The following is a 12,562-nucleotide window of genomic DNA, read 5'->3' as shown; positions in this document are numbered from 1 at the left end:
TGCCGACGATTTTTGCTTTCACTCTTAACTTAAGTTTAACGATAAAATTACTGCAACGCAGTGTTAAGTCTAACTCACACACAAAGAGCAACTTTCTCGGGGCATCAAAAGGATGGCGATGGGAAATTAAGTGGGGAAAATCTTTTACCTTAACTTGCATCTCCTGAAGTTCTTCTACATATGTATATCCTGTGTATGTCAGTGTTAAAGGTGCGTTTCTCCGCTGTACCAACAGAGACGCGCACTCAGTCTCATTTCTCATTTGTTAAATTCGTTCATTGTTGAATCAGACAGATAAACTGTATGGCTGTCTCCAGTATTCTTACATCCGTACATGAATATCCAAGGAACCCTTAGTTGCAATATAACAAACGTTTTGTTTCAAATAGTTCAGAATAAACTTGAAATGCTCAAATAAATACATTCATAGTGAGCTATGTTTCTGAAGCTGTTGGCACCGAATTATCATTAACAATACAAATACAACCCTTTGTAACTGTCTCATGCAAATCCTGCTCAACTGTTCCTGACGCACTGGCAAAATCAACGATCAAAGGCTGCAGCTTCTTGACTATTGTTCGACAATAATGGGAAAGTTGGAGTCGATGATCTCGTCAAACAGACTTATATTGATATTTTTGTCGCTCCAAACAAACCAGTTGCCTTAGTCATTGGGGAGAGCAATGATCCCAGTCAATCCTCATAGATTAAATGCATCATTAATTGTCATCTCTGCTGGCTTTGTGCACGAAGTTACCACTTCAAAGAATCCCAGCGTGTGTCATTTTTGACACATGAAGTTTTTGCTTTTGAACGTTAACATTGAATTTCTTTATTCTTTGACAGCCTGATTTGGTTAAGATGACTGCAGATGGGTTTTTGACATCTAACAAGAATGCGTTCAATATATATTGGTAATTACATGACATTACCTCGATACCTGTTTTTTTGAAAAACGTTTTGAAAATGTTTTCAAAATTAATATGCTTCCAAAACCATACTTCAATATTTAAAGAACATTTATTTTCAAATTTCTGGATTGTCTCACTTTCTTTTCGTTTCTGAAGAAACAGTAGAAACACAGGTTAATTTATCGCATATTGCTGAATAGGCGTAAAGCTCAGTTCACAATACGGGATGCCGAAACATTTTATTGCCAGAGCGTGTTGTCAAGTGGCTTTCTAGAATGAGGCGCGTTACTATCATTATAAAAAAGACGCAAGGGCTTACCCATGATTTTGGCTATTTTTCCTCTAATTCTTTCCAAAACGACCTACAATCACGTGATAAAAACAATTTAAAAAGTTAAAATACCTCTTTGATTTATATTGAATTATTCTTTGATAACAAAGCATTACCAACATTGTCACACTCCACAGTAATCGTGTTATTCTTCATATCATAAATTTGAAAGGTGTCTTTCTTTCAGTAATGATTGTTTTTCCATCGATATGTACAGGGATGTTTCGTTACAGTCATGATCATATGTGAATCATAAGTGAACTGCAGCTATTTACAATCGCCCTTCTTTCTTAAAGTTTATTTTTCATTTACTAAAAAACAACAAATAATCGAAGTACTCGGAACACCAATTGCAAAGGAAGAGGTCACATAATCAAATGATTATTTTTTCTTAATTAATGGTAAAGTACACTAAGTTGTCCTTATGATTTCAAATATAGATAAGATAAATACATTTGAAGATATTGAAATCATCAACCGTCAAACGATTAAACGTCTCATAAAAAGTGAAAGTTGGACAGTCCTTCAATTCTGGTGCAATATATAGCTTAGCAACCCAATCCGTCTTACACTAAAAAGTGACTCGCTACCGGGCGTGATGGTACTGAACGAAGTGCATCAATAATGACATTGCTGAGACACCATGGCAGTTTACTATTACCCCAGACATAATACAGATTTACAAGAAAGGCCAATTCAGTCCTTCCTTGGGGACGTCTTTGTCAATATGGTCATGTCTAATAGAAAGTGATGCTCCCAGACAAGCTGCTCTCACTATGGGAAGCTTCATGCTTCCAGAAGAAATTAGTTCCATGTATTTGACACCTATCACCTGAGTGACGACTGTACATTTTAAACTTTAACATTTGTTGACATTTGCTTTTGCTCTAGAGGAAACTCGTGTTATTGTGTATTAGCTCAGACCGTAGTTTGTACTAGACTTGTGTGATATTACCGGTAAACAAGTAAATACCGATGCAGTATTTCGCGATACTAAAATCGCGCTATGGTCAAATGTAATGGGTCATCCATGGTGGGCGAGTAATCCAGCGAGCTGGGAAGTGACGGGATCGAGCCCACCTGTGGCAGGTGTAAAACCCTCGGAGTCACCTTTCCGTGCAGACTCTTTCAGTATTGTCACAGGGCCATGTGTGCAGTACACAACCTTGTGCACTTTAAAGAGCCCACGAATCGGTTGGTATAGTGGCCACATGAACACATGAAAAGACCTAGTAGCGGGTACAGCAACGTGCAGGTAACTTGGTCAAAGTACTGTGACTATGTGTCCCAGTCGTTGAGGACATGGACGATGAAAGTAGATAATCTACAACCTAGTGATCAACAGCATGAGCATCGTCCTACACAGTTGGGGTACGATTACTTGTGCCAACCAAGTCAGCGAACCTGACTGGTCCCATAGTCGCCTCCTATGACGAGCATGTGCTACCGAAGATCAGTTCTAACACGGGGCCGTGTTTTTTGTTACATGATATATTGAGTGTTTATAATATAAGAGTGAGTGTTCACAGTTACTTCGGCTTGTTGAGTAAGTCTGCAATCTATTTTCCAGGTGTCCTGACTCATTTATACATAACGCCACGTGGTTATCTGTTCGCATATATATGTCGCATGACTTCATATGGAAACAATTTCAATCCCCTGTTGTGCTGTAAGCTGTAACAATTTGATCAATAGATACAGTGACATTAGAAAACCATTAGCCAGCAATATGTTATTAATCTTGATTGTCAGTGCTGTGTATTGCATAATTCAACAGTTATCAAACTGTTACTTCGTATTTATCAATTTATTGTGCAGTTGACCCTATTGAGTTTATTTCTGAACAATTCTAACAACCTTCTAAATACGAGAGTTATTCCCCCTTTTTTCCGGCGACATGCCCACCTCGCATACCGCTAAAGACAATAGAGTTATCTCCCTTACACCAATGTTTAACTGAACTTACATGTACCATGTTTTACAGTAAGATTACATCAGATGATTCAGTCTGATTTCCAGTTTGAGACATTTACAAACTTGCGTATCTGCAAAGTAGATTATTGTGTCCAATGCAGTCACTGGATTGAAATTGATACTAGACGGCAAAAGAAACGTTACCTTCCTTATGACAGAGGAGTTTTGAAGCGTGGATGTTCACTTCTTGGTCTGACCCAAGTCTGTCTGGTTGCGTTGAATAAGTCTTATAACCGTCATACGGTGGCTCCCGAGGACGTTGGCAACAACATTGTCAGTGGCTCTTTCTCTCTTCGGCTGTTAATCGTGGCATACTTCTCGTGCTTGTGTATCATATCATGCATTCTAGTGCATGTTAATACCCTATAGATTCAATCTTCCTAAACACTTATTCACAACATCAAAGACACGTTTCACTTGTTTTCACAAAATTAATGCAAATCAGCAGAAAATGTTTTTATAGGACTGAAATCATAGGAATCTGCAATTGTTGCTTCTTGTTTTATTAGTTGAAAACTAGAAATTGTTTATTTTCGCGTCAAAGTAGAATTTTATTTCAAACTTTCTTGTGGACATCTAAATCACTGTTATTGGTTTAGCAGTGGTCGAAAACAGGACAGTTTAACTATTCTAAAAACTTAAATATGAATGTATCTGAGAATTAGTTTTCGTGATTTCAATGATGCTGTGTAGTTAAGCATTCTTGTAAACTAATTCCTTCTAATATATCTTTGATAGTTTTTAAGCAATGCATAAAACTAGAAGGGTAACGTTTCTTTTTGGAGTTTAGTGCATGTGTCCCTCTATTTTGAGGTGTCAGTCATGACACAGGGGGTTGTGCAAATGACTACTTTTAGGAAAGATTTTTGTGAAACAACAACATGGAATGTGTTTTGTTGCTTTTATTCTAATTACTGGAAGAGTTCTTCATCTTAATCAGACTACATAAGTTGCTTAAGAGTGAGTTACTTTTAGCAATATTCCAGCAATATCACATCAGGAGACACCAAAACATCAATGTTAAGATTTTAGAGTTTGATCTCCCACCACCTAAGCCTAATATATTCCCTGATTTAAGTTAACTTATCTGCATATTGTCCCATTTTGAGGACATTTTTGTTTAGTTGATCAGGAAACAATTTATGGGATCAAGAAAGTCCATGAAATGTTTAGGGTTTCAATTTATTAATACGCAGTGATTTATAAAAAAGCTAATTCTGTTCTATTCCATGAAGTGTACAGATGGAAAGAGTAAACTGTAAGACTTCAGAGGTTGATTACCTTTACCTAAGTCTAATAAGTTCCCCGATTTAGGTTAACTCATCTACGTAGTGTCCCAACTTTGGGACGCACTTTCGCAGTGGTAAAATGTATAGAAACGTTTATTTACCGGTAAAATGACACCTCATTCTTTTCATTGCTTGTCAAAGGAAACCAGCTCACAAAATGTAATGAAAATCTAAGACCCTATGCATAAATGGGTTAATATTCTTGCGAGGGAAAAACAACCACTCACTTGTAGGACAAAATATGACTTTTACCAGACGTTAAGTGGTATGTACCAGTTGCAGTTACATTCGAACCCATACGAGCAAACCCTTTACCCACGACACTACACCACTGAGTGAGTGAGTTGAGTTTTACGCCGCAGTCAGCAATACTCAAGCTATATGACGGCGGTGTGTAAATAATTGAGTCCGGACCAGACAAACCAGTGATCAACAATAGAGCACCGATGTACGCAATAGGGATACGATGACGTGCGACCACCCGATTCCGTTAGTCATACATGTGTATGTATATATGAATACATAAAATGTTTTATACCTTTTATGACACTGAACGACATCTCTAGATTTCTACAAAATCGGTTACGTCTCTCTTGCCAATTTGAAGGGTATCCGAGCGTGGTGTATTGTCAGATCGTCAACGGCGATGTCGCTTCAGTATCTAGCGTCGGTGTCGCCCCCGATCTCAATCTGAAATGAAACGTATTGTTTCAGTGATCAGTTCAAAGTGACGCGTCACTTCCAAGCAATACATAGTTATATGTGCTATTAGAAAAGTAGGGAATGTTCAGTAAAACAGATGTCAGAACTATATCAATTTGATATTTGATGTCTTTGAAGGGACAAATAGTTTAACACGCGCATCGGGTTAACATGTGCATTAGTCGTTGGCCACAGGTCTTGTTAGATGACTGACTAAAGCACACTCCATCACGCCTAGCATGAAAAGTTAAACTCAATCATTTTGCGTTAATCCCGCCTGTTTTTAAGATAAGTAAAGATGTTTTAAGAGGTACATGTATACTCCTAACAATACGTCAAGTTTCAACGTAGTTCAGTCGGACCCATTTTTCGTATAGGGCAGAGTGGTGTTTGTGGACAGTGAACAACCTACTCAGTTCCGGTGGGTGGTTAGTCTTAAAGGATACTGGGCTTAGTAAGGTGGTTTAAGTTCTATTGTTCGGGTATGTGTGGATCCGAAACGTAAAGATTCGTCTTTTGCAATGCATGTTGATCCCTCTCGTGGTGGACATATGTCATCGTATCCCAAATTTGTAGGACGATGTTCATGATGTTGATCACCGGATTGTGTGGCTCAGGCTCGATTATATACATATCGTAATATAGCGATATAGCTGGAATATGTCTGAGAGCGGCCGAAAAGAACAACCAAACCAAATTTGTGGAGCCCTTGTGTTGTAATCGTGAAACAAACACAAATGGTAGCACGTGTGCCAAGTGCCCAGTGAGACGTCTGTGAAAAACATATGAAGGTGACAGTCCCAACGAACGCCATAACTGAGTCACTGTAAACCGATCGTTTTGTCTGAGGTAAACGGTATCAAAACCATAGGCGGATCCCCGACATCCTCTCCCCCATGTTTTTGTCCTGAAAGGTGAAAATCAATGTAACTCACGTGAAAACGGGTGAAATTAAACTGTGCACATACTTAATATACACCCTTTCTCAAGATGAAGTTTCCGCCCCAATGAAAACGCCCATTCGGGCAAAGCTTTTTCGCGCATGTTGAGTAAGTCCATAGTGAACCTTGATTAGACCGTAAACATAACGTTTGACGCCGCTCCTGACGCCAACGACATCCCGAAGGTCAGACGTGAGATAACACGTGGACGCCAGACAAGGAGTTTCCATCTGTACTATTTCCACACGTACTATTGGATCCAAGGTCACGTATACAAATGAATAATCTGTCTGTCTGAGTTTCCATCTGTGTAGCTGATTACGAATCGTCTGTCATCGCTCTGAGTCGATCAGATCGACGTCTGTCATCAACGTTGTTTGTCTGTGGTCGTTATGATTTGAGGGTCTTGTCCGCCAGTTATCGCTCTCAGTCGATCAGATCGACGTCTGTCACCAACGTTGTTTGTCTGTCAATATCGTGATTTCAATCTGCTAATTACTGACTGTCTAACGGTAAGACTGAATATGGTGTGTTTGCACAAAACTCATTGTGAATGAAATAATCCCAAGTCCATATACAAACAACCAACTTGGTATAATATACCCAAATAATATCAACCAAAAAAGCATATCCCCTATTTAGTATAGTATATAACCTATTATTCCATAAAAATACAACTTCAAGTAGGTCAAATTAAACACTCCCATACAGGAGCCTTGTCCTGTTATAGAATAATTCTGCTGCACTTTAGCACTGAGAAAGAAAGTAGGTCACAGGTGGAAGATTATACCTATCTAGTAATGCTGGACGGGTAAAGAGGGCTTCTGGGAGTGTAAGAATCACTTTGCACTGGTATGGATGACCAGTGATGACTTCTACCTTCAGACAGCCCATTTCGTCGCCATACATGTGGTAGTACATGCTGAGGCAGTAGTCTCCCCCGGGCAGTGTCTTGGACAGGAGGTACACCTTCTGGTCGGGATGTCCCGATGATTCAAATACACGTAGTATCCTGCACATTGATTTAAACATATTTATTCACAAATGTGAACGGTATTGGGGACAGGTTATCCACCTTAAAATGCCTACATGCATACGTACATTTTTAATTGTATACATCTTAGAAAAGAATAGAGAGAAGAGAAGAGAAAATGAAAAAGAGGAAGGAACGCAATTTAAATAATCACACAAAACGTTTTGACTGTTGAATATAAGTGACATAATATATTAGCAACAGTGACATGCCACCTCCACACCGGATTCTTTCAGAAGGAATGGGTGAATTTACTTTTACACCGCACTCAACAGAATTCCAGCTATTTGGAGGCGGTCTGTAAATGATCGAGTCTAGACCAGACAAGCTAGTCATCAACAGCATGAGCATCAATCTGCTCAACTGGGATACGATGACATGTGCCAAACCAAGTCATCGAGCCTGACCACCCGATCCCGTTAGTCGCCTCTTACGACAAGTATGGATTCCTGAAGATCAGTTCTAACCCGTATCTTCAAGGGTTTAGTAGGAATGGGTTAGGTCGATAATATAACGTCTAGCATTGTGATGTAGGGGTATATGGGGTTTTCTGAATAACTCCGTATACCCAGAATCATTTTGCCACTACGAATTTATCTTCCTGAATAAATTATCTCTCAAAACAACTCAAATCCAATCATATATTTTGTTAACTTTGTACTGACCAGCTGATCTGAAAAAGTGGTTCACGACTCACTAACTGTCGCGAGCGGATGCATGTTTTTCTGTGGGGCGGGGTATAAATGGGATGTGTGCGACCATATACTGAGTCGCATTCAGCAATATTCCAGCAGGTGGCGGTCTGCAAATAATCGAGTCTGAACCAGTCAGTTCAGTGATCATCTGCATGAGCATCAATCTGAGCAATTGTGAACCGATGACATGTGTCAACCAAGTCAGCGAGTCTGACAACCCGATCCCATGTATGAAAGACACAGATACGGTGTATTTGCTACATCGTCATATATCGGTTCGATCCGATCCCACAGTTGACTTGCCTACGCAAGAAGTCGCGATTGCTATCCTGCTGTACGATTTTTTCCATGGGATTCGAACGCTAGAAAACGTATACCTACAGTACTAGTAGTGGTTGGTGTCAGTGACATAGGGAATGACACCGTTAGGCCATCTATAATTCCTGTTTCTCTGGGCATTTCGGTCCTAAAGAACATTCATCATAGTTACATTCAAGATGAAATGCAAACATGTACAAAACATTCGTGAAACTCATATATGTTAGGTATTACCAATGTGCAGAAACTTTTTCGAGTCTATACAACGCTACCACACATTCCAATGCTTACCATGGTTAACGACAATATATTAAACGCTATCTGAAAATCATTTGCTACAACCATGATAGCACTGATACCACATCGCCATGAGATTTGCCCGTACATAAAAAATTACCAGGTACGTGACGGCAAAGTCGTATCGTTTTTTAATGGATATCTATTAATGTTGTGAGAAGTATCTGTATTCGTTGTCATTAACTCATTAAATCATAAACTACCTTCGGGTAATGACTACACATAACTTACTCTGGGATCGTCACCTGGTTTCAGTTCAATGCCCCCTTCGAAATATTCTGTAATATATCAAACATTTTACATGATGACATCGAGGAAAAACTGATGCCGTTAATTTTAAATTAATTAACCAGCATTAATTTTAAATTTGCTGGCATCGTTGACTGTATAGTATGACTGAATTAAACCAGTTGTGTCAAAATAATTGTTCCATATTTTTCAAATTTGTCAAAAATGCGAGTGAAAGATACAAAGTACCTAGCATACCAGGATTCTCCACTGGGTAAACGTCTGAAAACAGTCAAGCATTTGTTGAAAGTCAAACATCTTAAAAACGCATTCCGTAAACGATTTCAAGGACCAGGACATATTTATTAGCATTTGTGAATGTGAGTTACCTTTTTCAATAAAGAAAAATCATTTATCATTTTATCTAGGTCTTGGCCTTGATCCAGATCTTCAGACTGATATATCTTCGCCAACGTTTATAACTATTTTCGTTTAATTAAAACAGCTTACCATTTGTCTCTGATTCCTAAAATGATCACAGGCCATGGTATAAATTCTTGACCATAGGGTAACTGTAAGGTACTTTATACCGACTTACTCAGAGTGGCACAGTGATAATTTAAGAACACAATGCAGGTTGCATGATTTTTTTTCTTCGTTTTTCAAAGAGAAATATAATTCTTATCAAAAAGAGAGCGTACAATTAGTTCGAACCGTAACAGAACCCTGTAACAACTTCTTGACCTCAAGTTAGGAATATGGAAGACAATGCATTGTCCCTCAACATATTTTTTCATGCATTTTGGCTATTATAGTATAGGAATATTTTTCACTATTGTACCTTTTCCAGAGGCAATGCCAGATCGTACCCAAGGCATACAACAGCTGAATAGGCCACATGATTGCTACAGGAGTGTTAGACTAACAATGGCCCTTCCCAGAAAAACACCTCGTGTATGTGAGAACTCATTTCACACAGATTAGCATCTTAACGCGTTGATCAACACAACTGTGATAAGACGCCAGCGACTCACATTATTTATATGGAACATAAGGATAAGAAGTATCTATTTTGAACCCTCAAGTGTATGGATACATGTTCTATTTAATTCCAGGAATTATTCCACGTTCTGTTTTGTTCGTTCAAAAGGTTTTGTCGAGCGCAGTGTATTCTTGAGGGGGATCGTAAATATATTTCAGGACAGGTAATATTAACTTTTACTGTAGCTTGGACATTTTACTAAATCATTGGAAATCTACATGACCCAATGCCCCAGAAATACATTCTGAGATCATATCTAAAACAATTCATTTCATTCCTATAGATGACTTCATTTAGTTTCCATTTTAAACTCATCAATACTGTGAGACAGGCAATATTCCGTATTACGCACAATACAGTAAGTCATTGTTACATAATTTGATAAACAATGTACATATATCAGGTACCATTTATTAACCCATATATCTGTTTCTTGAAAGAAATGCTCATGCTATCTGCAGGAAAAATGTATTGACAACTCTTAAACTCACTCGACTTTTATGATGACACGGCGCAATATTCCAGCAATATATCACACCAGAAATGACCTTCACACAATGTACGCATGTAGGGAATCGAATCCGGGTCTAAAGTGTGACGAGTGAAAGCTTTAAACACTGGGCTACCCCACCAACCCTCTTCGAGAAGACGAGAAGACACGATTTTCCCGACTGTATTAGTACCAATCGGGGCATTATTTGGATGGTGCATTTCCAACAAAGTCTGCAAACATAGAGCTCTCAATACTATGATTTATGAAGGATATATAATTTACTCTCAGCAAAAAATATCAATGACGTTCAATACCTTAGCTAAGCATCATTTTCATTATGAATAACAAATACAGTATATGTATATGGGGTTGTTGTAGACATGTTCAAGGTCACATGCAACCAAAAAATCAAACATAATTAAAACACATTTATCACTTATACATGACATATAATATACACTGCTGCTTTTGAAAAAAACAAATAAACAAAATTATAAGCGTACAATCGCGATTCAAAAGTGCAATATTTTGTACTTGGGCTTACTTCCCCCAAAACGAAGCCCTCGGGAGACCCAACCCAGTCATAGCGGGTGGATATGCACTCAAGTGTAACGACGACCTTCGATTTGCTGTTTCATTTGCTGATATGCTGAGGGTTCATTGTGTGTACAGAAAGATGATCTGTTTGATGGGCATTTTAGAAGTATATCCAGTCACAAGAAAGAAAGGTTCTTTATGGATAACAACTTCTTTTTGTGTACTTGATGCGTCGTTTCAGTATGGATTCATATACTGTTGTCAAACAAAATCATATACACTAAAAGAAGTCGTTATCCATGAAGAATGTATGTAGAGATGTTGGGTTTGGAAAATACATGTTCTCTGAATTTGCGCTCGATCCAATAAAAAATTATGTCAGCAGAGATGGTAAACTACTGCGTGGCTGGAATCTGTCATTCGCACAAGTACAAAGCAGGACTTGAAACTGACAAGAGTTTGCACCAGTTTCCGTCAGATCCAGTCATCCGAAAAAATGAATGTAGTTTGTTTGCAACCCGCAGACATAAAAACATGTCATGTGTATCACACGTGCCTAATTACATAATGTGGCAGACACGGGACTCGGGTGTACGAGTCATAAATCAACTTATTTTCTTTATGTCGTGTAGTCTGATAGGTGTTAAGTTCAAATTGCACGTGGTCAATGATTGAAGCTGTGTATTGCATGTTGTATTTAGCAGACAGGCAGACAGACATATAGGTGTGAATAAACTAGACACTGAGCTTTCTCTGTGACAGAGACTGCTTACCACAATCAACAAGTAGATTATTTGCTTGTTTGTGTACACAACCAAGATTAGACTACTGCTCACGACCTCATACGCTGGGCATGCCCCGCGAATCTATTCACCGCGCATGCGTTATGGACGCAGAGCAGCACAGCTGTTGAAACCAGTTTTTTCCCCAGCGCTGGGGGGAATTTAGTGAAACGTTTGAACTCCGATTTCGCGGGCTTTTTTTTCATCGCGTTTTTTTTCAACTTTATAGGTTGAATTGGCATTTTTTGTGATTTGTTTCGGTAAGTGCACACCGAAAGGTACCAGAATCTTTAACAAAATCTGCATCTGCTCTAGTTGATAACCTTTTCATCTAACAATGACATATTGCTTGGTTTGAAAATTTGCTTTATTACATAAATTTCCTGTTCAAGGACTCCCGAAAGAATTATTTATATCCACCAATGTATCTGTGGGAGTGTAATGTCATTTTGACGCCAAGGGAAGATTAGTTTCTCACACGTAAACGTTATTACTGTGACATGACACTTTTCCTGAAAGCTACGAGGCTTTAAACAATTTCCTGTTGTCACTTCCATATGCCTACTTAAATGTGTGCCATTTTGATCACACTACCGCCGAATTAATAAGGTTATACCTGACCATGAAGCGGCAGCTCTGAAATTATTGGCTGAAACACTCAGGTTTTACTATTACAAATATGTATTAACATTTTCGTGTAAGGTCGGGTTGACTAATGTTTCACTGATATTTCGAGGGTCAGGAAAGTAACAATCTTTAAACGCCATTTGATATGAAGTTCTATGCAATAGACGTGGGCGTCTTTTGGCGCGAGAAGAAACTTTACGTCCATCTGTGCTGTTGGTGAAATGGTGAGGGTAATTCCGCTTCAGTGTAGCAAATCAAGATACATCTTAACTGAGTCTAATAGTGGCCATTCCACAATGTAAGATTTTAAGTAAGTTTATCTTTTTAACAAAAGAGTGGCTTACATTGATGAGATCCACCCA

The sequence above is a fragment of the Haliotis asinina genome, chromosome 5 (genome assembly GCF_037392515.1).
Source record: "Haliotis asinina isolate JCU_RB_2024 chromosome 5, JCU_Hal_asi_v2, whole genome shotgun sequence".
NCBI lineage: Eukaryota > Metazoa > Mollusca > Gastropoda > Lepetellida > Haliotidae > Haliotis > Haliotis asinina.
The sequence above is the reverse complement of the archived record's forward strand: the minus strand, read 5'-3'. Positions refer to the sequence as shown.